This window comes from Pteronotus mesoamericanus, unplaced genomic scaffold (assembly GCF_021234165.1).
Source record: "Pteronotus mesoamericanus isolate MK-2021 breed Mesoamerican mustached bat unplaced genomic scaffold, CSHL_Meso_final contig_90, whole genome shotgun sequence".
In the NCBI taxonomy this organism is placed as follows: domain Eukaryota; kingdom Metazoa; phylum Chordata; class Mammalia; order Chiroptera; family Mormoopidae; genus Pteronotus; species Pteronotus mesoamericanus.
The window spans coordinates 11,018,547-11,046,218 of record NW_026555277.1 but is presented as its reverse complement, the minus strand read 5'-3'; the positions used below and the strand labels follow the sequence as shown (position 1 = coordinate 11,046,218).

The following is a 27,672-nucleotide window of genomic DNA, read 5'->3' as shown; positions in this document are numbered from 1 at the left end:
TGAGCAAGTTTCCACTGAATGAAGCTAGAAGATTATTTTTATGGTATGTAGAACATTTTATTCCTTCAAATTTTGTTGCAATGAGATAAAGAAAAGTCACCTTTTTACAAAAATAATAATAACTTGAGCTCTTAATTACTCTTTGATGGACCAGAGATGAGTTTCAAACTTAGCGAAAGAATTTGAATCTCTCTAAATGCATAGGTACACGCTGCTTATACAGAAAGGTGTTTGTATATAATGCTCTAGTCAAGCAAATTGATGGTCCACTTCTTAAAACTCTAGACCAGTGCTCTTCACAGAACTTTCTGCAATAATGCAAATGTTCTAACATCTATGCTGTCTAATTTGGTAGTTGCAGGCATATCTCAGAGATACTGTGGGTTTAGTTCCATACTACTGCAATAAAGCTCATATCACAATAAAGCAAATCACACTAATTTTTTTGTTTCCCAGTGCTTATGTTTGCACTACTATAGCTTATTAAGTGTGTGATAGAATTAATTCTAAAAACAACAATTTACATAGTTTAATTAAGAAATGCTTTATTGCTAAAAAAAAAAAAAGTACTAACCATCATTTGAGTTTTCAATGAGTTGTAATCTTTTTGCTGGCACAGGGTCTTAACCTTTAATTTGTAAAAAATGTAATACCTGCAAAGCACAATAAATGAATGGCAGTAAAACAAGGTCTTCCTGTATTAATACTTGAAATATAGCTAGTGTGACTCAGGAACTGAGTTTGTTATATCATTTAGTTTTAATTTATTCTAATTTTAATAGCTACATTAGCTGGTGGCTACTATCTTAAGTAGAGCAACTTGGGACCATGCATTGCACATTAAGTGAAATAAATTAAGTCTGAATCATCATTTTATTATTAATAGTAATAACCGAGAATTCAAATGTCACAGCAGCATTTACAGGTGATTTCACCATTCCCATTGACTTGTCCAGGCAACATACTGAGGTCATTGGGATAAGTATTCATTTTTCTCTCTCTCCCCCTCCCTTCTCCTCTCTCTTTTTCTTTTCCATTGTTTGTGCCACTCTTTTTCTTTCTGTGTCTTATGATCTCTCCTCAGAAACTCTCTGTATTAAAATGGTAATTCTTATAAAACAATCTAATAAAACATTGGTAACAGTAACAGGTTTTCTTTGTCTTTGGAAAATATAATGCAACTTGTAACAAGAAAATCCATCTACTTTTTACAATTAGCATAATAAAATATAATAAATGAATATGTATGATGGTTGATAGCTTAGAGAAAAAATGAATTGCACATTGTAATGTGTAGTCAGTTTGCACACATGTTAATGGAGGCCCTATGAACCTGTTCTTGTGATGAACCTGTTCTTGTCATAAACCTGTGCAGCAGGCACTCTGCTAGAGAGATGGGACCCATGTCACCAAGAAGGTACTACTGGTAACTTTATATTTTATACACTTATGTTAGAAGGGCAGACATTTAAGTTGGTCCATCTCAAACCCAAGCTTATGGTTTTGTAGATTCTAGATAATTGAAAACAGGGTTTCAGGGTGCTAGATTCACCTCTTCTGGGCTCTTTGCCATAATACCCTCTGATCTGAAAATACTTGTTCTAAAAGAAACCTCTTGTACAAAAGGGAGGAGAAAGAAAGAGACAGAGTGGAAGAAAAATTATCAACGTATTACAGCAAAGGTACTTGTCACTTGCTAAAGTACACTTGATGCAAGTTGCTCTTACCGTTACAGCTGTGCAAATAATAGTTATGGTTCCTAAACTGCCCAGTCTGCTTTTACAAACAGTAGAGGAAAAAGAGGAAAAAAAGCCACCTAACTCTGTGGGACCAGGGTCACTAACTGCCCATTCCCACCAGTGGCCACGAGTTTATAAACTCAGGGGGCCTCCAACATTACAAAAGTTGTTAAATATGGAGAAAAGTAGGATGTATTTTCTAGACAGAATGATTTTTAAAATGAACCCTTATGGAGAATTTACAGTTTTGATAGGAAATACTGGCAAAACAGAAGTACATGGAATATGTAAATATTAAGCATGCTGGTTTGGAGGTGGAGACAAATCAATCTCCACGTGAATGAATTCTCTCTTCTTGGTTATTTATTTTAGTAAGATATTGCTGTTTGCTGTTTATTTTATTGATTCATTTAAATCAAAAGACAGGAACTTTAATATTTTAATTTTTTTTGAAGTTTGAGTCATTTTAATGATGAGAGAGTGAGAGACAGAGAGACAGAGAGAGAAAGACAGAGAGAAATACTAATACAATTACAGGCATACCTGAAATCTTTTCTATGCTCTTCCCAAACACTTTGCCCTCCCTTCTACTCTAGATGTCATTTTTTTCATGAGATGAATATTTTTATTTGATATTCTAATTTATACTAAGTATGTACGAGTAGCCATGAAATAAATAATATTGTGGTGCCTTAAGCCTGACATCATATTGTAACTAACCTTCAACAACTAGATTCTTATTATCCTTTTATGTTTGAGGAATGTATCCACCATAATCACATAACTCTAATTTACCCTCTTTAACTGCTAGATGACGGTCCATTGTCTTATCATTTCCCCCACGGATGGGCACTGAGTTTTATCGCTGCTGACAATACTGCAATAAACATTTCTGCACGTACCTCTCTGTGTACACGGAGAGGGTTTCTCTCTCCCAGAGCCTAGAATTACCGAATGCTAGGAGATGCACACCTTCACCTTTGCTAGATCTAGATAATGCCAACTGCTCTCCAAAATGGTAACCTAGTGTTTTCCGTGTGTGTCTCTCCACAATCGATTCTCAACAACAGCAACACAGCAGAGTGGCCCTGTTGGGTTAAATGAAAACATCACTTCACAACACCCTTTTCGTAAAACCCTGTGGCGTCTCCCCACTTTACTGCAAATGGCCTACAAGGCCCTAACTGACCTCATCCCACCCCAGTCCTTACTGTCGCTATGGCCCTCCTCCTCTTTTATTTGCTGCTTAGCAAACACACCGGGTCCCTCCCTGCTCAGGGTCTTTGTTCCAGCTGTTTGCCCTAACGTGCTCTGGTCCCAGACTCTCCTTGGCAAAATCCTTCTCCTGCTTCAAGTCTTTGTTAAAACTGTACCCTAACAATGAGGCTTACTGTGACTATCTCCTTGCACACCCAGCCCCATTTTACTCCTTGACTTTTTTTTCTTTCATCGTAGAAATACTCTTAGAATTCATCATGTAATTTATTAGATTTATTGTCTAATGTCTCATCCTCCCCTTAGGGTGTCAGCCCCATGCATGGGGGGCTCTTTGCCTGCTGCGTTCACTGATGTATTTTAAGCACAATCTGATGCACGGTAGGCATTCAATCAATATCTAGGAGAGGGGAATTGTGAACATGTGGATTCCACATTATGCTTTGCAGGGTGTTATTTGAAAAGGACATACAAGACTTTGGTTGGTGAAATATATTTTGGTTGGGGACTATGGTTTGAGGAAGGACTAAAATTCAGCCTTTACTCAGAATAGGACCGGGAGCCAGCTCTGTCTTTTGACCATTGTACCCCTAGTCCCAAGATCAGTGCCTGGCATATACAGATGCTCAATAAGCGCTTGTCAAATGAATAAATGAACTAAAATTCATTGCGAAGCTTACTCCGCCACTTGGAAATCAATTATTTGGGAAGTTAGGTTTGTGAACAGACCTGTGATGCAGACATTCCCCAAACAAAACAAAGCAGCTAGGACTTCCCACTTCTAAATATATTTCTAGGGCCATGAATATGCTTATTGGAAATTTTTTCTTCTTAAAAGTTTTTCAATCAAATCTTAGGGGAAAGGGGGAAAATGGAAGTTTTCTCAGTTGAACATACCCTAGTAGGGTGTTTCTCTTATGTACCTGATGATAAGAATCTCTCAGGAGACTCTTAAAAACAAAGATCTCTGGGCCTCCTCTCTAAATCAGAATCTCAGGAGAGAATCCTGAGAACAACCCCCAGGAATTTTATGATCAGGTGAGTGAGGGAAATGTCCACAGGAGGAGACAGGGCCTGCTTGTAAATGGTGTGTAAAATAAGAACAGAACAGCTGGAGGGCAGCTGAATTGCCTCCTGTATTCGAATGGAGTATAAGTTTCTCCTTTGTGCCTACCTAACATAGTCATGAGGGGCTCGGGGAATTTGGGGGTGACTCATAACGCTGTGTTTATGAATTAGTCATAGAGAGACTAACGGGAACAAGGGAGCCTGCCTGCTGACTCTTGGCAGACCCAGCTGTTCCTTAGAATAGTCTCCATGAAAGTGAGAAATAAAGGTCTGGGGCTCAGCGAAAGGAACATGTAATATCACAAAACACAAGGAAAAAAATGGGGCCATGGGGGTTTGTGAAGAAAGATGGCCCAGGACCCTTTTGTCATTCTCCCAACCGAGATGCCTCTCTCTATATGAAGGCCACCTGGAATATATTTAATATATCCTACCAGATAGTGACATAGTTACCAAGGTTCCAAACAGCCTTTAAACTATCATCCCTATTCAAGGGGGTGAGAAATTGACTACCCTTTGGGTGTGTTTGTGTTCTCTTGGAGTCACTGGCAAAGTGGGTCAGTGGATGTAGGTTTTGCACTTCGGCTTTCAAATGTGTGTATTCCAAGTCCCCTCTCCAGGATCTTTCGAACAGAAGACATTTCATTAAAACTTACGGAGAGAGAATTTAGTGGGAAGAAACCTATAATTTAATCAAATGTAAACCCTCTCCATTTTTAAATTTGGCATACTTTTAGGTACTTATGTGTTCGGGGCCATTTTTAGTTATTTTGACTTTTCCCCCCTATTTTGGCACCAAGTTGAATTTGGCTGATGGGATGAGAAAGGAAGAGGTACATTAGAAACCCTGTGGGATTTCACAACTCTTTGCTGAAATCAGCACATATTTATTAAGGGGTGGGCATGAAGCCTCCCATCTGCTAGTTTTTTCAGGGCCTTGACAAGAACATTCTGATTTTCAGCTTGAATACACACACACACACATATACACACACATATATTTTTTCTATATATATATATATATATATATATATAAATATATGTATTTCTTTTTTCCATTTACTCTGACCAGAGGGCTGTCTTAATGTTCAGAGACAGACAAAAAGTGATGCTTTAGTTTTCTAATTTGTCACTGTAAGTAATGGAACCACCCAAAACTTCAGGCTTACAGATATTTTTGTCAGCTTGCAAAATATGTATAAAACCCACCCAACGTTACCTATTCCCAGAATTGATCTTGATCTTTTGTCCCCCCTCATATCCCTGATGCAGGGGAACCCCAGGCCCTGGTACAGGCAGATACATCTGAGTTTTCTCGGATAGGCAGGGGAAAGGGGAGGCCTTTGGGTCTGTTGTCTGCTTCCTTTCACTTGGAAAATACTCACCTTTACTTTCTGGGAATAATACAGTGGAACAGAAGGTAATTTCATTTTGCTTCATTTCGGGGCTGTACGAGTTAATCCCCTTCATGCCCTCACTCCAGCTGTGCTCCCTCTCTTTCCCCGCCCACTTCTGTCTTAGCCTTGCTGATGCCAGCCTGTCTGGCGGGTCTCAGGAAGTTTCCCCAGCCCCTCAGATGACGTGGCGAGGTTGAGCCTCCCTTTTATACACCCTGGTTTGTCATTCTCCTTCACATGGCTCTAATTGTTTAATAATTTTATTCTGCAATTTCTTATGTAATAGCAGTCATGGATAGAATTCTGAGATGGCTCCCAAGACTCCCACTCCCTAGTGTCCAAGCCCTGGCTAATGCCCTCCCCCTGCATGTGGGCAGGCTGGAATGCCACTCCTGCACCATGCATCATTGCATGGCAAAGGTGAGGGAAGTTTGCAGATGTAATTAAGGTTCCTAATCAGTTGTTTCTAAGTTAATTGAAGGGATATTTTCCTGAGTGGGCTGAGCTTAATCAGGTGAACCTAGGTGGTCCTTGGCATCACAGACACTCTCCAGCTAGTCTTGAAAAAGCAAGTTGATGTGAATTTCATAGCTGCAAGAAACTGATTTTTGCCAATAACCAGGGAGCTTGGAGGAAGACTCAAAGCCTCCAAAAAGATCACAGACCTGGCCAGTGCCTTGATAGCAGCCTCGTGAGACCTTGAGCAGAGGCCCCAGCTGAGCCCTACCCAGACTTCTGCTCTACAGAACTCTGAAATAATAAATGGTGCTGGCTTAGTCATTAAGTTTGTGGTATTTTGTTATTCAGCAACCGAAAACCAGTACGACATCTCGGGGTCATTGCCTCTGATTCACCATGTTTTCAGTGTCTACTATAGCGTCTGACAAGGGAAAGCTTGCTAAGTTTTTACCAAAGGACAGACTCACCTGAATGAATGGACAGGTTTAATAGATTGTGAATTGCCAAGTGGACATCAAACTATAAAAAGAAATTTCATGTGGATAAAATATAAGCCCATGAAACTTGCTGATCATCTTCTAAGTCACTCCTCTACCTGATGAGAGGGAACAGGTTGAACCAGAGATGAAAGGCCTTTAATTAACCTCTCTCAGGTTTATATCTATCCTTAGGTCCGCCTACTGAATTTTACATCCTCCTCCAAGACCTTCCTGCATTGACTGAATCTTTTGCAAAGTAACTTTCTCCCCACCCCACTCCCATGTGCGCCCTTCATCTACTACCATCACCTCCAGGAAACCACCTGCTCTACCACATTGGACTCAGCTGCAGGTCTGGACCATGAGTCCTGGGCAAGTTACCCAATCAAAGCCCAGCAAAGCTCAAGGATGGCCTCGTGACTCAGTGAGAAGCAGTGTTTCTCCCTGAATCAGCCCGAGTCCGGCCACATCTGAAGAAAAGCATGGCCACGAGCTTGGCCACAACCTGGCTGTGTGTGGACACATGGCTCTTGCATCGTCTTAAATGAGACGACATGTCTGCTGATTCACTTGCACCTGGGGTTTCCTGGCTGGACATCTGGAAAGAACTTTTTTTCCCCCTCTAGATCAAGTTTTATTTATCTAAAGCAATTCTTTTAAAATTCATTTTATATTTCTTCAAAGCATCTGGACATGGTGCAGAATGTGGTTTATTTTAACAGACTCTGTGTTGTAACTTGCTGAAATTTTGGGTCCGCCATCGGTATAGCAGCTGACACCAATTTTTACTGAGCAGCAATGTTCAGGCAGAAATAGGAGAAAAGCAAATGCCAGTGCACACTACTGGGCCAGGTAAAGCTTACGCTTAGGTAACCTGAATACACCTTTCTGGAATGATACACATCAAAATGCCTAAAGAGTCGCTTACCAAACATCAGAGCACACAGTCAAGTGGAGGGTTTGAAATTGGATTTGTTTGAATGGCACGAAACAAAGTTTATCTGCTGTGCTTAACAGTCTACAGTTTCATGTGCATTAAGTCATATAGCCTCACAACACTCAATGAGGCAATGAGCACTTGTAATCTTAGCCTGTTTCTATACAAGATAGATGAGAGAAACCCCAGGATGCCATCGAAAGAGAACTGGATTTGACTTTGGGATACCTTGGGGAAAATACCTTTTATAAGCTTTAGATTATTCACCTGTAAAATGCAGTTAACAATTCTTTCCCAACAAGATTATTATTAGGATAACGAGAATGCCTCTGTAAAAGCACCTTGACTCTGACTCGTAATAAAATGCTCAGTTAATTTTCTTGAATTTAAGGCTCAGGGATATTTAGGAATTTGTCAAGTGTACTTAGCTTGGAAGAGAAAGAGCTAAGAATCAGATCTTTGCTTCCCATTTATTCTACTGGCCTCTAGAACTTGACCCAATAAATGCTTTTAAAAATACAAGGCCTACCCCGGTATTCATATTCCCACTGGACACTAAGAAGTTTGCTATTTCTTTGTCACAGGCTTCCTTCTCTCCAATCCCACCTTTATTCAGTTGACCTTAAATCTCTATTTCCTGGAAACCTCTCTCCAGGTGTTCAGGATGTATTACTGAATTTTTTAAAAAAGCAAGGTCAAAAAGCACATCTAATAAGAATGATACCATCCTTATGAAAGAAAAATAAGGCAAATCGATATAAAAAAATAGAATAAATATTAACACATCAATAGTGGTTGTCTTTGAGTGAATTAGAAGCAACTTTTATTCTATCTTTTGCCTTTCTAGAGTTTCCAAGCTTTAGTGTTGGAGAAACAAAAATCCCATTCTTTTTATGTATCACCCAAATCTCCCTTGGACATACTCAGATCTTTGTCTTGTGGTTATAAATGACCAACTGCTACATCCTTGCTGTCTATGTTCTCTGTGTCTCCTCCCTCCCTCCCTCATCAAATCTGCTTCAGTTTCATTCTTCTACATTAATCCACAGACTCCAAGCGCAAAAAGCTTTCTAACGAGCTCAAATCGTGGAAACAGCTGTCAGCCCTTGCACTAAATGTGTCAAATCCTTCCCATAATTAAAGTAATAATTCAGATGCTCACTTCTGAAATGAGAAGCCCAAATAGTAAGGCAGATTTCATTAATAAGCCCCTCATATTTCCCAGCTCTCTTACACTAATATCCACTTACAGATTATACACTATGATCTTTTCTCCTCCTAGATTGCAAGCTCACTGAAGGAGGAAATTATTTCCATCTATACATTTCAAGAAGACCACATGTTTCTCTCTGAGCATCTGTGTTTATGAACTGTGAGTAAACTAAGCCTTGGCAAATTAGCAGATTGAAGTGTTAAATTTACACACTTTCAGACTTGTAAATTTAACCACTATTAACTTTTAATAAAAGTTTTAACATTTTTTTCCTTTTCAAAATTTGGAGTAATATTTCTTACTGAGAACTTTTTAATGCCAACTTTAACATTTATGGTTCCAGCTGTTTTGGGAAATCAGAGAGCCGGACAGCCAAATGCATTAGAAAGATTTTCTTTTTATGTGTCATGTTTATTCCCCTCAAAAGCAACTTAAAGATGTTTCTCTCCAACATCCTGAGAGAGTATCTATCCTGTATATGGCAACTTCACACTGGGAAAAGGAGGAAAAGAGAGATTATAACATGAAGTTGTTCGGTTAACACAAGCTTACTTTAGCTGCTTCTGATGCCTTCTCTATGAAATGATGTAAAAGGGCAGGTAAAGCAGTTGAGACATGGAAGAAAACAGCAGATGCCTCCAGTGTTAGCAAATTTTACAGAGTCTGCAATGGCTTCTTGGTAGAGTTGACACTGGGTCATGGTTCCTGAGAAGCCCCTGGACAGAGCTTTTGCCATAGAGACCAGGAGGCAGTCCACCACCTGCACCAAAGATGTATTATATCGCATAGTAGGGTCCTGTGTAAGTTACAGGTTAAGTAATAGGAAGGATGGCCTTTCTGAGACAAAATGGGGTGGAGGTAGCCACCTAAGAGACATGTCTCCAGGAGACAAAGATGTAACAACCTACAGATCTCCAAATTTTAACATTAGAGTTAATCTTTTGTATTAAAAGCAGTGGGCCAAACTGACCTTGTAAAATAGAGTTTGGATACGCACCAATGCATAAATATGCTGTGACACCTTAGTGCCAAGCATTCATCACACATACATATATCTATTATTCAGTCACCCATTAAAAAATCTCTGATGGAAGGTAGGAGAATAGAATGCTGCCTGAGATGAAGACGTCAGGCTCAAGAGAAGATATCAAACAGGGAGAGATCTTGTCAGCAAGAAAGATGAAAAACATGATGCCAAATTAGAAAATAACAAGACAAACCTTGCCTATTGGTCTCATCTGGGTCAGTCCCAGGGAGAAGACAAACCAAAGGAAATTATGGACAAAGGAAAAAGGGATAGGAGATACTAGAAGGGATTTTAACATGTTGGAAAATGTAAATTCTCCTACTCCTGTCCTGTTTAATCGTGTGTGTGTGTGTGTGTGTGTGTGTGTGTGTGTGTGGCCATTGTTGTTGTTATTGTTGCTGATGATAATGCTGGAAGCAACCCCTCTCTTTCCTCATGACCAATTCCATGTTATCACCATTTTCCACTGGATGAAATGATCCTCTGCCAACATATTTTCATTCTTAAGATTCTCTTAAGTATCTAAATTCTATAGTAAAATTTTCCATAAAACATTCATGGATAGACAGGTGGTCTGGCCATGGGTCCAGCAGGACCTACTTAAATTAAACTTACTATGATATTCTGGATATTTCAGGCTATATCAAAAAGTCAAGTGTACCTTACAAAGTCCAAAAGCATTTTGTTTTTATGCAGAACCTTAATGATGTCTTTCAAAAATAAAATAGTTATAACCGCAAACACATTGGAAAACCATGTAAAAATTCCATTTTGCTCACTTCTACTCAAGTGTCTACCTCCTTCAGGCACTAAGATTTGCCATCATCAGTTAACAGTGTAAACCATGCTGACAAAATCCCTCTTAGTTGTTTTCACCAGCACCTTGCTTCAGAACCCCACAAAATGACTCATCTAAATAAGGCCCATAGGGAATAGCTAAGTGAGTGACTAATGTTTATCATTCAGGAGAGAACAGGAAATTATCTTTATGTTTATTATTGGAAGGAAAAACTGAAGACTTTGGACAAACTACTAAGAAATACTTGAGTCCCAGAAAGTGTCACTCACTCATTTGCTTAAATGTTGCTATTAAATTTGGAAGTGCCTCAGTTTTAAAGTGGGGATTGGAAGTTATTATTATAATGCACACAAAATTAGCTGATGACAGTCATTTTAATTTTGATATTTAGAAAAATAGAAATTACAAGTTTCTGGATGAAAGAAATGAGGTCTCATCTTCATTTTGACTTCTAATTTTGCATTTGTCTGTCTGGTCAAATAGAGTATAATTAGCAAGATTCTCTTTCAATTTACACTCAAGTCATCCATCTTAAGCCAATCAGGCAATGAAGCCTTTTAATTTGACACATCTCATGAGTTTTGTATGAACTTCATAGAAATTTTTCTTTTGTAAAGGAAGATTGCACACTTTCAACAAGGTCTACAATCCATGGAACTAATAGTATTCTGCCTTTTCTTGCCATCTACAAAACCCCCTTGGTTAATATCATCTCACTCACAACATCTCCATCTATCCTAACCAAAAAAAAAAAAAGACTAGCTTTCTAGATGTAGTGTTTTCATAACTCTAGACTTAACCAGATGATCTAGACAAAGTATACAATAGAACATCATACAAGTTTTTTTTTAATAGCTTTTGGTGAGAAGACTCTTCTTAACTTACCAATTTCTACTGCTGATTAGTTATGTTAGTCTTTTCATTAAAAGACAGTTCATTTCCCTTTTCTTCCATTCCAGCATTTCCCCACGAAACACTTCAGTGCACACTAATAACGACCGTGGCCTATTTACTAATATGACATTTCCAGCATGTCAGGCAGCCAAGCTTTGGCTCTCTTGCCTCTCAGGGAAAGGAGCGTGGATAAATCAAATCTGCTGGTCATCCTAAATGGTGCTTTGGCTGAGATTTTTAACCAAACCTGATGATTACATATGAGTGGAACTTTTTATTTTCTAACCTTTCTCTTTCCTTTTTCCTTTTCTTTTTTTTTTTTTTTGACAAAGAGTGAAATGACAGAAGCATGTAATCTCTTAGATCAGACAAACAACCAACCACAGACACCACTGGGTTTGCTTTATCCATTAGCATAATTCTATCTAATAACTGAAGGTTACTATTCCTTCACATGGATGCTTGTGAGCTAAATTTTCTCCAGTCAGAATAGGAATTCTTTCCAATATTCTCCTTCACTTGTAAACAGAAAAGTAGATTTTGATCTTTCACTTTATATGTAAATGTAGCGGGAGATACTACGCTATGCCCTAGTGCCCCTACAGACTGGTTTACACACTGTTTGCTGGGTCAAGAGTCAAGGATGGCCCCTTCTGTCTATTTGTAATTTACAATAAAAGCATAAACTGTTTAGCAAAATAAAATCAATGTGTTTAGTTCTTTGTTTTCTAACTCCATATATACTGAATTCTTTAGACTTCCACTCATGTGTTCTGTGCATGAAAAACTAAGGCCAGCATAGTCCCATAGCAAATTTTAAGTAATTATCTCTTGTATAGTTTCCTTTTTCTTTCTTCCTCTCAAGTCTTACCCTTACTCTTTTTCGTCTTTCCAAAATAACAACCCACAAAGGAACCCTGTTCTAAATTGAACCCTAAAGGTCCTTCAAAGTTGACCTTCCCTTCATCCAATTCCTGGAATTTTGTTTACTACATAAGGCAATCTGATAAACTCTTGTTTTCCATGGTAACTCTATAGTTTAATAAGTTACTCTTCATAGATGACATATTTGCCTTCCAACAAAAGTTCTTATTACCTTAAACATGTTCTACATGGTATTTTTAAAAATAAAGAAGGGCATCCTGAAGTATAATGTTCTTAAGAGTTTCTGATGTCTTGGAAGGCTGATAATGGAGATATTTGGGGATTAGGAGAAAATGTTAAACTCTATACAGAGGCCCACATTCACCCACAAGTGACATGATTTTCTAAATTAAAGGTGAAACCAAGAAATCCTACATTGCACGGAAATCCCTGTCGATTTCAGTGACTAGTTGCAGAGAAACACATTAAAGAGAGCGTTTCTAATGTCCTAACCTCCTTTGACAGCATTCCTGCCAGGGATGTAATGCTGATATCAGGCAGGTTATCATTACATAGTACTTTAAAATCACATCCGGTAACTTAATCTTTGGGACTACATAAACGCCTGTCTGGTAAGTGACTTTCCAAGTTGCAGCCTTAAAAAAATAGAAAAAGCAATGCAAATCGAGTAAATTCTCTAGTTTCCACCCTGCCTGAAGTGCTTTTCCCTCTGGCATTTTTCCTTCACACAATTGCTCCAAAGCACCAGATGCACAAAGGTGTAAATGAAGGCCTTTTGATGGAGATGAAGAATTTGAGGAGCAATGTGGTACATTTCAAGAAAACTATCTCTATTATTGTCACACTTTAGTGAATGAAATTGCTCCCAACCCTTCCTTGGGGGCTATGTGGGAGCTTGATTAGACACCTGATTGATGTCCAGGGCGCAACCACAGTGAGGCAGCAGCCCAGTAAACCCAGGCCCTGGGCTCTCTCTGTGCTTGGCACACACTGCATCCTCATAAGAGGAAACCCGACAGTTTTCACACATGATAACAATCCCAGGGAGGCCTGGCTTTGGAAGAGAAGGCTGGAGCAAAGAGTAAGTGGCTCCCCAGTGAGGACACCAAGATCTCTGATTTCCCAGATCGCTCCTTTTATTGAATGATAATGAAATCTGGTCTCCATACAATTTCCTCCTGCAGACGAGTTATGCTATAAACTGTTTTGGCACTGGCTATACAGAAAGCCGAAGTTGAAGTGGGAGAAAAGGGCACTGAATATAATGTCTTTTCTTGTGGATTTTTCTCTAAGCAGTGACAGGCTACACCAACAGTTGCTAACATAAGCAGGAGACACTTCTGATTAATGCTTTAACAGGGGCAGCAAGATCTGACACAGAATTTGTCAGAAAATGTAAGAGGACCTGAAACAAATTATTTATTACTGCAGAACCCTGCATGAGTCAGCCACAACAGAATAATAGAGTTTGGCTGTGAAGACAAAAGGAGTGAAAAAATTGGAAGAATTTATTTTCTACCAGCTGGTAAATATAATGCACAAATGATACCCTTCCCTTTTCTCAGGTAGAAATGTATACAAGGGCATAAATAGATACAGTATTGAGAATTCCTAGTCCTGGCCGAGTCTCTCCCAGTTTATATGCCTTCTCTTCCTTCCATCAGGGGGTCAGGAGAGGGTGGTGAGGACAGGGTGCATTCACACAGGAGAAAAGATAGCGGCCCAAGCTCTGCATTCACACGGAGTGCTGTGCTGTGCACATCTTCAGTGCCTGACAGAAGAGCTGAAGGCAGGGATGAGAATATGCCAGGACTTTACAAACCATGAGTCTGAAGGAATGAACCTTAGCCTCATTCTATTCTCTTAGCCAGTAGTAGTGAATCTGGCATTAAAAAAAATTTTTAAAAAGCCTCCAAGAATGAAGATGAAATAGATTGTTTAATACAAAAGAGAGTCTATGGATTCAGGTTCCCCACCTGACAGTCAGAATCTGATGGCCCCAGGCCAGCCTACCTGGGATGGCACTTCACTGCTAAGCCTGGCGGTTGTCACCAAAACACAAAAGTCCCACTGCCCTATCATCAGCCTTGAGCTTTTACCTAAAGTTTCTCTCCTCGGCTCTGACCACCATACCTGGGAATTTTGGAGACCAGAAGCCTTTGTGTCCCCTTAGCAGAGCCAGCTCTTTCTCCAGGTTTGGGTGTTGCTCTCTATTAACCATCAGTGCATTGGCTATAGCCTGTGTCAATCAGTGCATTGGCTATAGTGTGGAATACATGGAGAGCAGCTCCCAGAAGGTAATCACCTCGCATGCCTGCCTGTCCATAACTATGCTTCATGGGGCCAATGGGATGGATACCCTATTACTTCCTCATTCTAGACTTCGGAAAAGATTTTCCAATCCAACCCACTTCAATCATGGGACCCATCAAAAGAACTGATGGGTCCCATCAAAGGACCCAACTTTTCTCTCCAGGACCTTATTCAAAAAGGGTCCTTACCCTCTTCTACTGCAAGGGGGTCTTCTCATTCCCAAAACCTTTGATGGCAACCTTGCTACCATGTAAAATAGCTTTAGGGAGTCCCTGCTTCAAGATTTCAAAAATCCTTCTTTTAGTCCTTTTCCTTTTTGACCATGTAAGCTTGCATATCACAACGATGAGAAAACCAAATGGAAATGCTTTCCAGAGCAAAATGAATGGAGACATTAAAATAAGATAAATGAGGCTCCACTGAACAGAAAAATTTGGCTTTAGAGACTCTGTTATCTCCACCTTAACACTGCTTATCAACACTGAAGCCCAAATCCTAGCTTTAATTACTATAGAAACATGACTATGCCCAACCATATTGGTTCAAAGTCTGTCCTGTCTATGGCATTGCAAAGGGATGTCAAATCACTCCAAATGCTTTTTAGGATTTCTATAGGGATTTGAGATTGATTAACAACTGCATTTTCAATTTTACTGCAAACCAGTTTTTGAAAACAGTAAAACTTTTGTTTTCAGAAAATAGGCACTTTTGAAAGTGCTGAATGCATACAGGGACATTTTGAAGACTCACCTTCCCCAGTACTCACATCTGAGCACATCATCAGTCTCTGCAATGACCATTTGCCTGGGCCTCCTTTCTGAGAGTCTGGTGACAAGGGAGGTATTATCGGATGAATAGAGTAATGTCCCATTACCCATTTTATTGAGTTATTAGTGTTGGTGATGAACTGCTCCCAGTAGGAGTTGTCTAGGCTCGCCTGTCAATTACTAAAATCACAGACTGGTGTAATGGGCCCTGACCGCAACCAAAAGTTCAGCTTCCATCAATATGATGCATTGATCAAGTCACTTAAGAGATTATGCCTGTTCACCAATAAGATGCAGAAAAAAACTGTCCCTACCTTCTTACTCTAAACACAATGTGGAGTTGAGAAGGCATATAGTCACATAATTGCTTGGAGCTCTGTTTGCACAGACATGTTCCTTTGCATTTATGTCTGCACCATCTGACACCAGGAAAAAATCTGACAGCCACTGATAGACTCATCCTCATTGACCTTTTAGCTCCTGCCAAGCCCATTCTTGGCTAATAGGTGCCTTGTCTGACCATTGCTTTCTCTGCCAGTTGACACCAACTCAGCTATCTCTTCCACTTGCTAACTTGTAACATAAACTATAATATAACCTATAACATAAAGGAAAGAGGTTAAAGTAATCTATATGGTTGCAGGGCTTCTACATTTTACTTGAAATGGTAAAATAATTCTCAGTGGACTTTGGAAAGTTAGGTATGTATAATGCAATCCCTTGGACACAACTAAAAATTAATATGAAGTGTTACAACCAAAAGGGGAATTTATACTTTGAAATGAAATACTACAAAATATTCATGTAAGCCAAAAGAAATCAGGAGAGGGTAACAGAGGAAGAGAAAACAGAGGTAATAAACAGAAAATAATCATAGGGTAGACAAATTCAACCATGTTAATACATTAAAAGTAAATGATCCAAACACCAATTAAAAGACAGAGCTTGTCAGATAGGACTTTAAAAATAGAAAAACATTATTCTAACAAAAACATTTAAAATATAATTATCCAAAAAATTTAAAAGTAAAAGAATGGAATACTATATACAATGTAAATGCTAATTTAAAAAAGCTAGCGTAGTTATATTAATATCAAAGTAGACTATAGAATAAGGAATATCTGCAGGGGTAAAAAGGTACATTAAATAATGACAACATAGTCAATTCACCAAGAACACATGAGTCCTAAATGTGTATGCACCTAACAACAGAGCTTCACAATACATAAAGCAAAAATGGGTAGAAGTACAGTTATACCCAAATTATATTTGGAGACTTCAACACTCTTTTCAAAGAATCCAATATACCAAGTATACTAAAATCAGCAAATGTATTAAAGACCCAAAACCATCTACCAACTTGATCTAAATCCTGATTACCAAGTACTCTACCCAACAACAGCAAAATATACACTTTTCACACATAGATGATTTGTTAAGATAGAACATAGCCTGAGCCTTAAAACAAACCTTAACAAATTTAGAAGAATTTAAAGTATATTCTCTTACCACAACCAAAGTAAACTAGAAATAAAACAGAAAAATATCAATAAAATCTCCAAATACTTGGAAATTTAAAAAATTAAACCCATGGGTCAAAGTAACCTATGGGTCAAAACAAAAATCCCAAGGGAAACTAAGAAATATTTTGAACTGAGTGAAACAGAAAAAGGTAAAACTAAAATGTTCAGAAAAAAATATGAGACTTTAGATTAAGCAAATGTTTTTTTTTTAATTGATTTGAGAGAGAGAGAGAGAGACATCAATTTGTTGTTCCATTTATTTATACATTCATTGGTTGATTTCTTGTATGTGCCCTGACCAGGGATCAAACCTGCAAATCTGGTGCATCAGATGATGCTCTAACCAACTGAGAACCCAGGTAGGGCCAAAGCAAGTAGTTCTTAAATAAAACCCCAAAGCATGTCACAGAAAAAAAAAAAAAACCTGATAAATTATCTTTCCCTTATTATAACAATTCATGTTTACTGTATTTCTAATTCAGAGTTTCTCAACCTTAGCACTACTGACATTCTGAGAAAGAGAATTCTTTGTTGTGAGGGGCTGCCCTGTGTACTGTTGAATTTTAACTATAGCCTTAACTGTCGAGTGATAATGCACCTCAAACCCTGCCCAGCAGTGACAAAAAAATGTCTCTAGACATTGTCAATTATTCTTTGTGAAAACAAAATCACCCCCTGCCTCCTGAGTATATTCTGGATACTAAATTTTTGTTAATTATATGCATGTAAACATACTTTCAAAGTCTGTGGCATGTCTCTACCCTTTGTTGAGAAGTCTTCCAATGCACAGAAAATTTAAAAACTTTTTAAACAGTCAATTTGTCAACTTTTCCTTTAGTGTCTGAGTTTTTCATTTCTTGTTTAAAAATGCATCCCTTTCCCTGTGATTATAATGATATTCTTTCATTTTTTTCCTGGAAGTTTTAAAGTTTGTTTTTAATATTTACACTCTCTGCAATCAATTTCTATGGATAGTAAAGATGGAATTTTATTTTGTTCCATATAGACAACCAGTTGTCCTGGTGTCATTCATTCACCATTAAGAAGCAAAGTTACTTCTGTCATATATTTTTATTTGGGTTGTCCCTCCAATATGCTCCTCTTCAAATTGGCTTGACTTTTTACTTTTTTATTATATACATATTTTAGAATTGAGTTATCAGATACTTTTTACAGAATTTTAATTGAGACTATATTGAATTTATAGATTAATTTGGGAAGAAACGGTATTTTTGTAATATGATGTGTTCATATAAATGTTTTTTCTCTCCATTTATCATCTTTGTAATTGCCTTTAAATAAAGTTTTTTATGTTTCTAAAAAAATTTCTAGCCCAAATTTTGTTAGATTTGTTTATGTGTTTTTGTCTTTTGCAACTATGTAAATGTCAATTTTTAAAAATTAAAATTTCCACTAACATAGAAGAAGCCAATGGTTCCTTGTATCTTGATATTATACCCTGCAACATTGTTGTACTCTTTAATTAATTCTAACAGTCTGTCAGTAAATCCTCATGAGTGTTCTGAATATATCATTGATGAATACTGGCTGTTTTATTTCTTCCTTTCCATTACTTGTAAATTGTTCTTTTTGCCTTACTCTGATAACTATGATCTCTAAATAACTGTAAATGAAAGAATAGCAGCAGCCATTCTTGTCTTATTGCTGAATTTAAAGAAAATATTTCTCTCTCTTGCATACACACACGGTTGCATAATAATTTTTGTTTATGCAATGTCCTGACAGTTCTACTTCTTCCTTTATCCACTCCTAAAATAGCCATAAAACTCAATTGTAAAGATTGTTTTACTAATAATTAATAGAGGACAGTTTCAGCATGTTTTCTCTTTACCCAGTGGGACCAAGAAAAGAGAATGTGTGTTACTTAGGGCAAATCTACCACTAGGAAAACATGCAAATTAATTTGTTTACATCAGAAAACTGAAGTAGTAGAATTGCTGGTGATTATCAGCACTTCCATGGCCCATCAACACAGCTGACTTTGGGGGATACCTGTATTTATTATTAGCACCCTTATTGCTCCCATTTCCTTCCTCTCCATGGTCCTATCCTGCTTTACTTCCATCCAGTGATGCATGTGTTAAGGGAAATTGAAAAAAAAGCCTCTGTTTTCAGAAAGGGAAAAGCTAAAAGCTCAAAGTTTTTATGATAGACAGCATGTCAATAGTGTTGCCAAAAAAAATTTAATAAATCAAAGTAACGGATGGGTTAACCAAAATAATAAAATATATAACCCTTTGGTGTCACGCAGAACTTCTGGAATGTCTGAGGTTCTCTTATTCCTTTTTTTTTAAACTATTGGTTTCCTGTAGGATATCTCTCTGGATTTTCAGCATTTTCATAATTTCCTTTGGCAACTTCCAGATTTCTTTTTAAAATATATCTGATGACTTAAGTAACTACTTCCTCTCCTCTAATAAAGAAGTCAATACCTATCTTTCCAAAAGCAACTAGAGATGACCTCTGAAAAGGGTTTGCTATTCACTTGACCCAGAAAACCTCACAAAATCATGCAAATCAAGAGATTCAAATCTTCGTGTTCACTTTAAGGATATTCATGAAACTGCCCAGGCCATCAAGGATATGCATATCTGAAAAGCCACCAAGTATCTAAAAGGTGTCACTTTGACGAAGCAATGTGTCCCATTCCATGGCTACATTGGTGACGTTGGTAGGTGCTCCCAGGCCAAACAGTGGGGCTGGACACAGTGTCGGTGGCCCAAAAAGAGTGCTGAGTTTTGGCTGCATGTGCTTAAAAATGCAGAGGGTAATGCTGAACTTAAGGGTTTATTTAGATGTAGAGTCTCTGGTCATTGAGCATATCCAGGTAAACAAAGATCCCAGGATGTGGCATAGAACTAACGGAGCTCATGGGCAGATGAACCCACACATGAGCTCTCCCTGCCAGGCTGAGATGATCCTCACTGAAAAAAGAGCAGACTGTTCCTAAACCAGAAGAGAAGGTTGTGCAAAGGGAAAAGATATCCCAGAAGAAACTGAAGACACAAAAGCTTATGACCCGGGAGTAAATTCAGCATAAGATAAATACTAATAAAAGTAAAAGCAGGAAAGAAAAAGAAGTCAATATGCAAATTTGCACATTTAAAAAGTGTCCGTAAATTGTTAAGAATTTGAGACACCATAAGGAAGAAGCTTGAAGGCATGTGAGCCACAGATAACATCAAGAAAAAGTACAGATGAGAGACTGCATTTATAAGCTGAGATTAAATCCAGTGTGAAGATAGACATGAAATTTACCTGAATTCTTAGGGAAAAAAAATCAATCAGCTAAAGAACACGTGGTTTTTCTGAATAGACCAAAGGACAAAAATTTTCACTTTGGCACAGAACTTGTTTTGTTCTGGCACTTTCTCTGACTGTAAGATAAATTCTAGGAAAAAAAAAATGGTTTTTCATTATGCAAGAGTAGGTTGTTTACCTTTTCAGGTCAAAGCTAGAAAGAATGGCTACTTCATTTCATGCACCCCACAGATCCATGGAAATGAATTTTAAAAAGAGGAAAACCAAAGAAATAAGGAAGTAATGAACACTAAAGTTCATGGCTCTATTTTTCCCAAAGTTGATTTGAAAAAAATTAAGTAAATCTTTTTTTTTATGCAGGTATGGCAAAAAGTGAAAGGATATGATTAACCCTAGTTTTAAGTCTCACCTCTCTGATCTTAACCAAAGTCCAGAGAGGTCTGGTGATTTTCCCAGGATCACACAGAAGACTCCAACCTTCAGCAAGTCAGTCTGGTTCTCTTTCTGTTGCATCACATGCTTAATAATTGTTCTTTAAAATAGTGTGTAGAGTAGATATGATTTCTGTCCTCGGTTTCACAATATGGGCAATTGGATTTTTTTCCACTAATAGAAGTTAGTTAAGAACAATAATCTGTAAATCTTCTGAATTCACTTTTATAAAGTATATCAGGAACATTAAATTTCTGGCATTGTATCATTAGGAAATATAAAACAGTTATTACAAAATCATAAGTGAAAATTAAGGCTCTCTGCATTTCCTAGGGCATAAGAAAAAAATTTTGGAAATGGGTGTTTTCTGAAAGGAACAACTGTTGATATCTTTTAAAATACACTTTAAACATGATTAAGTACCTTTTAAAAAATAGTCAAATAATTCTGAAGTAAAATAGTCATTCTTTAACAATGTAAAGATCATATCTAGAGTCTAAGTAAATGTTTAGTCATTCCAACAGGAACACATCATAAAGAAAACAGATAAAGAAAATATCAGATTGGTTAAATGTGTTCTTTATTCATGGTTTACTCACTGAAACATTGTTCATGGCTTCCTTACTGATTTTTACAGTCTACATATTTCTTTTTAATTTTTTCTTTTTATGTTTCCCAAGTTCACAATTCACACAAAATACCCATTGAAGCAGACAGAATAATGTGGCAAATATTTCAGAGCTCTTTGGGGATTCAAATAGGTTTTCACAATAAAACTTGAATTACCCTGAAAGCACAGACATGCTTGAAACCTGACAAACAGGAACGGGGCGCAGGCTAGTTCAGAAAGTGTCAAGAGACATTTGAAGCTTTATAGGATTCAAGCAGTGAATCCTCAATTCTGGAGCCCAGGCCAAGCCCCAAGCCAGAAAACAGCCAGACAGCACTGGACACAGCTATAAGTGGAGGGGGTTGGGGGATGGGGGGAAGACACTTGGAAAAGATGTCCAAGGTTGTGGTTTCCTAATAATTGGAGATGACATAGACAGAGCTGAAGGGCTTGCTTCATTATATTATTGTGAAATTTGGACTGAGGCAAACCCACAAGTTAAAGTGTTTTTAAAGTAGTTTAATAATCACTTTGAAAACACAACACCCTCTCAGCAGCATGACTGGAACTTTGATCAACAAACACCCAAGGGACACAAGTAACCGTTTTTGAACACATACAAGTGTCACTGCGGGGGTAGGCTTGGAGAGTGCTACCTCTAGAAAGATGCTTTTCTTCTTCAGTTATGAAATCTCATGGTAATGTTATGCGATACGATGTTTTACGAAGATTCTGAGGGAAACTTGCCCTCAGTAAAGGAGTTTTAAAAAATTAGAGTAGATGGATGCGAAGTTCTGTGATTTTTTTTTAATCAAAGGTATTAAATTTTTAAGATTTCCCCCATTATGTTTTCTCATTTGAGAATCAGCTGCCAAAAGCATCAAACCCCCCCTGGGCATATAACCAACTGCAATAGATTTTTCTTCTCAATTTTCATCTCCTGGATTCCTTGATAACCCAATTTCATATCAGGTTATGCTGCAGAGATAAAGACGATTGGCTACAATCAGGGCTCTCTGTCAAGTGGAGATGGGAGACAAAGAGGAACAGGAAGAAAGGGAGGGAGACCACAGCCCATCTTGTGGTTGGTAAGTTTCCACAAGTCTGTAAATTTCACCCAGCTTTCCACTCATCCTACACTTGGCATTTGGGCCAGACCATGGGCACTGTCACAAAGGACCCTGAGCACAGCTTGAAAACCATGCATCTATCACAGTGTCCCTTTACCTCAAATGACTCCTCCATGGGCAACCTGCTGTGCTGGAGTATCAGCTCTTCCTTGGAATTCCCAATCCATTTCTTTAACAACTACTGTTTCTAGAACATTTCCAGCAATTATGCATGCACTCATTTGTATATTCAAAACATGGATTTAATTTTTTCAGCACCCGCAATGTTTAGGCCCTATGCTGGCACTAGGAATGGAGCATCGAACAAAACAATCATTGGTTTCATAGTATGCACATTTCAAGGCGAAACTATTCATCATCAGAATAGGAGAACATTTCATGAAGTTGGAACATAGTAAGTGAAAGTGTCCTGGCCAAGGCTGGGACCAGGTACCATGAGCTTCTTGCACTGTGAGGAATTAAAGCTTATTAAGCACTTAACATATACTGCCTTGTGGGGAAGCACAGTATCCTCACTGGATGTGAAGAGGAGCTGGGTGCCATCTTAGGTACCTGTGAAAATCTCGACCAGTTGGGTGGCCACTGTAGTTTACGGTAGCCTTTCTGTACATTTTTGTCTAGACCTATGTTCATGAGGCCTCTTGAAATGACTTGAATTCTCGAGGGGGTAGGAGAATGAACTTTCTACTAAGTCATATAATATAATGAAAACATCTATACCTAGGTTCATATCACAGTTCCTCCACTAACTTTTTTGAGCTTCTTCAGTGAGTGGGGGGTGCATTTGTGCCTCTCAGTATTATTGTGAGGATTAAATATATTTTAATATTTAACCCGTGCCTCCTGTATACTAGACAGTGTCCTTGCTACTGAGGATATAGTAATTAACAAGACACAAAGTCACTGCCCCAGGAGGTATCTTAACTTCTTACACCTTTTCTTTGTCTTTTTTTAATTTGGAAGAAGTCATTTGGTCATATGTGAACAAAAAAACAGGGTGAAAGCCTCCACCTTACCCAGGTAACCTTTGACTATCTCATACCCGATTAGGTGGTCCAGCCCTGAGCTGCACCTGTGGCCTCTCAGGTGGAAAGCAGGGGAGGATATTCAGAATCTAGCCCAACCTGTTCCCAGCACCGGCAGTCACTGGGGAGGGATTCCAGATCCTGGCTGAATGGACAAAACATCACCTTCTATTCAAAGAGTTCCCTGTTAAATACATTCCAAATCTATTTGCAAACCTTTAACTATGTGCCTTAATTTTAGATGTCCTGAGTATTTAAAAACCAGCAGACTCTTAACCTTCACTCCATCCTTCTCTTTCTCAGCGCCATGACAATACTGTTCTAGGCACTAAACATTGTTGAACACCTTATGTTGTCTCTAAAAAAAATCTTAAAAACAGGAAAAAAGTTTATCCCTGGGGTGAGTTAAAAAAATTTTTTAAATGAGCTAGGACATATATAAGCCTTGAAAAATTGTTAATAAATAAAACACAAATATAATTTGATTTTTTGTGTATCATTAGAGAAACTCACCCACACAGTAACCTGTGAAACATACTACAATCAGGATGATGCAGCTCACATTGCTCAATAGCTCCTCAAAGTAATAAACACCTGATATGTTGACGCTTTTTTTTTTTTTTTTCTTTTCATATTTTGGTCTTCCAAGTTCTTTAACACTTTGAACCTTCCATGAGAGCAGAGTTTAGTGCTCTGGAAAAATGATTTACTGACTTCTCTGCAATTTTTTCGTATGCTTAGAAACATGAACATATTAAAAAAATTAAGTTAAAAAGAAAAGAGGAGAGAGAGAGAGAAAGGGAGAGAGAATTGAGGTAAATGAAATCTGTTGTAATCTTTCCTGAAGTCGATCTAATGGTAATCAGCTCTCGGAAAGGAGATTATATTCACCCTCCCTCCTGTCATCAGGGATATCTCTTTACTGCTTCCTCTGCAAGAACCTAGAGATGCTGTGGACAGGGAAGGCACTGGAAACGGGTAGTAATGTGCATGATCTGACCTTGCTGTGAAACAATTAATTTGAATACAAGGAAGTTAAACAACCGCACAGTTTCCTGGTTGTTGGCTTTTATTCATTTTTCTATCCAGGCTGGTGGTGGGTATGACTTTAAAACCTGATGGACTTTAAAATGTATTTTTCATCTTTTAGTTTAAGGCTTGAACATGACAGCTTTGGGTGGGAGAAGACATACATAATTTTAAGGTGGGAATTGGGTTTTTCTTTCTTTTATTTTATTTTTGAAGTGATCGAGGGAAAGTGAATCAGCTGTATTTTCTATTTGTTCAAGTTTTAAAAAGCTGTTTCAGGAAAAAGTGTCTTTGTTTTACATCAAATTCTGGATCTTTTTCAGCAGAAATGAATCAAGGGGAATGAGGGCAATGTGAGTTGACTTTTTTTAAAAGAAACAGATGAGAACCTGGTGTCAAATGTTTTTGTCGAGAGTTGTGCATTGATGATAACTGAAGCTGCTTTCTAGAACACATAGGAAGTAATTATGACCAGATTTGTTTTTGTTGTATTCACATCCCATCCCATTTCCCCAACACTCACCAGCCTTCCAACCCTCCTCTCCAAGGATGTCATTTCTTTTTTTCCAAGGGTAACCACGCAGGAAAATAATGGGCTCAGCTCAGGGACATCAAGACAGTCCAAACAGTCTTTCTGGAAGCAGGGACTTGTATCAGTCTGCTTCACAACTGAGTGAAGAGTAGTTTTCTTACGTTGAACTTTTGAGGATCCAGAGACTTAGACACTGTGCCAAAAATAATGGACTTGCCTTTCCTTATGCAGGAACTTGCCCTGTGACCAAAACTGCCCAGACAAACGCTGAGCGCTGATCCTGTTGGCCTTCTGGAGAGAGAGAGTGGAAACAAGGAATTGTCCCTCCACTTGAGGATTTTTTTCTTTTTCCCAATGGGTTTTCATAAGAGCAGTATAAAAACACATTATGGGTTTACAGTAACTACCAAAACTACTACAGATAATATAGAAAAGAATTCACTTCCATTTTTCATGCTGAATATTTCAGAGTATGGGAAAAAATATTTGCATTAATTTTTTTCCCGTAATCTAAAATATCCTTCAAACAACTATAACTGACATATCATTAAATGAACAATAATCGGAAGAATCATATGTTCAATACAAACATCAGACTATATATAACTGAATGTTTCCATAAAAATCTCACTGGGTCAGAACTTAGTAATGCACCACATCTGGCTAGAAGGGAGGCTGTCAGTATAGTCTTCATTCAGGATGGCCATGTACTCAACTAAAAAGCAGCGGTTCTGTCACTGACATAGAAAAGGGGAACAAACACAGAATAACAAGTAGAAGTGTCTGCCTCCTACCTTTTCAAACAAATGAATACAAATAGAAGAAACTTTGCTCAAAGGTTCATCTGGCCCTGAAATGCATTCCCCTCCCCATGTCACCCCCAGCTGGAAGCGTGGGGGCTAAAGGGTTCCACGATTCGGTGGGAGAATGAAGAATCAGAATCATCATACCTAGTTTACACACAGAGGTTGGCATTCCTCTGCCTGGATGTTCACTCAAACCGCATCAGCACAGTCTATAGACACATTCTCATCACCAGACACCTAAAAGTTTGAAAGAGATGCTAACTGTAGGGCAAAGCAGAAAGAGGGACAGATTAACCTGATCAGTTAACTAAAATAAGTAGAATTCTGTTTTGTCAAACACATAAATGATATTTCTGGAGAAATTCAAGTTTTAATAACTAAGATAAAAACCTTGATTCGCCTTTCTAATAAAGGATTAGAAAATGGATTTATCTAACTATAGCAACATCACAGAAATGAAATATTCAAAAAATGAAACAAACCATATGAAAGTCCTAAAAATCTACACAGAACTAACCAAAAATAAGGTATTACTGTTGTTTGAGAGCAGTATTAAACTCCAGAAAAGGTACATTCCTACAAACAGAAAGAAGATTAAAGATGCCCAGAGGCTGAGGGCAAGGGGGTGGGGAAGAAGAGGAGAAAAGGGAGCGATCAGTTAACAGATATGGGATTGCCTTTGAAGGTGACAAAAATGTTTTGGAACTAAATAGAGGTGATGGTTGCACAACCTTGTGAATGTACTAAACGCAATTGAATTGAATACTTTAGAATGACTAATTCTATATTATATGAATTTACGTCCATCTAAAAAAAATAATGAGTTAGGCCAGCATATGCCTCTCATACTTTAAAAACCCTGTTATATAAAATTTGCGATGTAAAAATACAAATAAAAAAGGATCGGTGATAGAAGAGCAAGCTATCTAAAACTACTCGTTCCCAAACATCATAAACCGCCAGTTTAAATTTAACATGACACCATCTAATTCCCAACAAGAGAATTTATACATAGACGTGTATGTAATGTGATTGAAGGGTTTTCAGACTTAAGAGCTCAAATACCTAGCTAGAATTAAATTGGTACAATGTGACTCAGAAAGCTGAGATGAAGCTGACAAAACGACTAAATTAGTTTAAATATCAGAAGACGTGGTCTAATGATGAAGTCAACGATATTCTGAAAAGAGCTGCCAGAGGAAGTTATCCAAATCCCATAATTTTGGTCATTAAGAATGGATCTGAAAAAAGAAAAGTGATCTGGAGTACGAGGTGGAAAAACTCGGGACACTAATTTTACATTGGCAAGGGTGGGATGCAATGACATCATGAGTGTCTTCGTCTCTTGGTCCAATCTCCAGTCACACTGGCTTTCTTATGACTTGTACATAAGAACCTAGATTTGTTTAAGGTTTTTCTAGTAAAGAATATATTTGGGGGAAGATGAAACATGGATAATGAAAGAAACTTCAAAGAAGAAAAACACAAACAAGACTTGGATTCAACCACTGAAACAAATCAAATTTATATAGCTCTTACATAGATCTTTTTTATTAAGTGTTTGGTCTCAGCTGAAATGATTTTTTTGCTTCAACTTGTTCCTTTGGTCATTTTTAATAAAAAGCTCAAATAATGATGTTATATAGGATGAATGATATTTCAGGTCATATAAATATAGGAAGTTACCAGCTCTCCCCCCATGGAGAGGGTCAGGAGGTTCTGCTCCAATAAACACACTGAAGGTAGAAATACAAAAATAAAAAAATAATAAAAAATTTAGTTCCAGCTCCCACCTCTCCCAGCCCTCAGAAAATTTAGCTAAGGAGGTTGCAAGAATGAAAAAAAGGTTTATTCATATTGCTTCCCATTCAGAGACTTCTTTGTAGGCTTTCAAAGATAGTAATCAATCCAGAGCACAGAGAAGAAGCCTTGTAAATTCTTCCCAGAGATTCCAGGATTACAGGAGGCGGGCTATGCATTTACACTGGACAGGAGGGCTCCCAATGATAAGAACAGTAGTGGTGAATATTTATTGAGTAATTTGTGAGGCAGAGCAAGATTAGTTAAGTTGTAAAGCTATGATTCTGGGCTAAGCCTACCTATGAACCCTG

General features: G+C 37.9%; 1 pseudogene; it reads left to right on the top strand.

Moving 5' to 3' along the window:
• The first annotated feature begins 19,211 nt into the window (after window positions 1-19,211).
• LOC129080655 (60S ribosomal protein L17-like) lies at window positions 19,212-19,765 on the top strand (annotated as a pseudogene).
• Window positions 19,766-27,672: the final 7,907 nt, after the last annotated feature.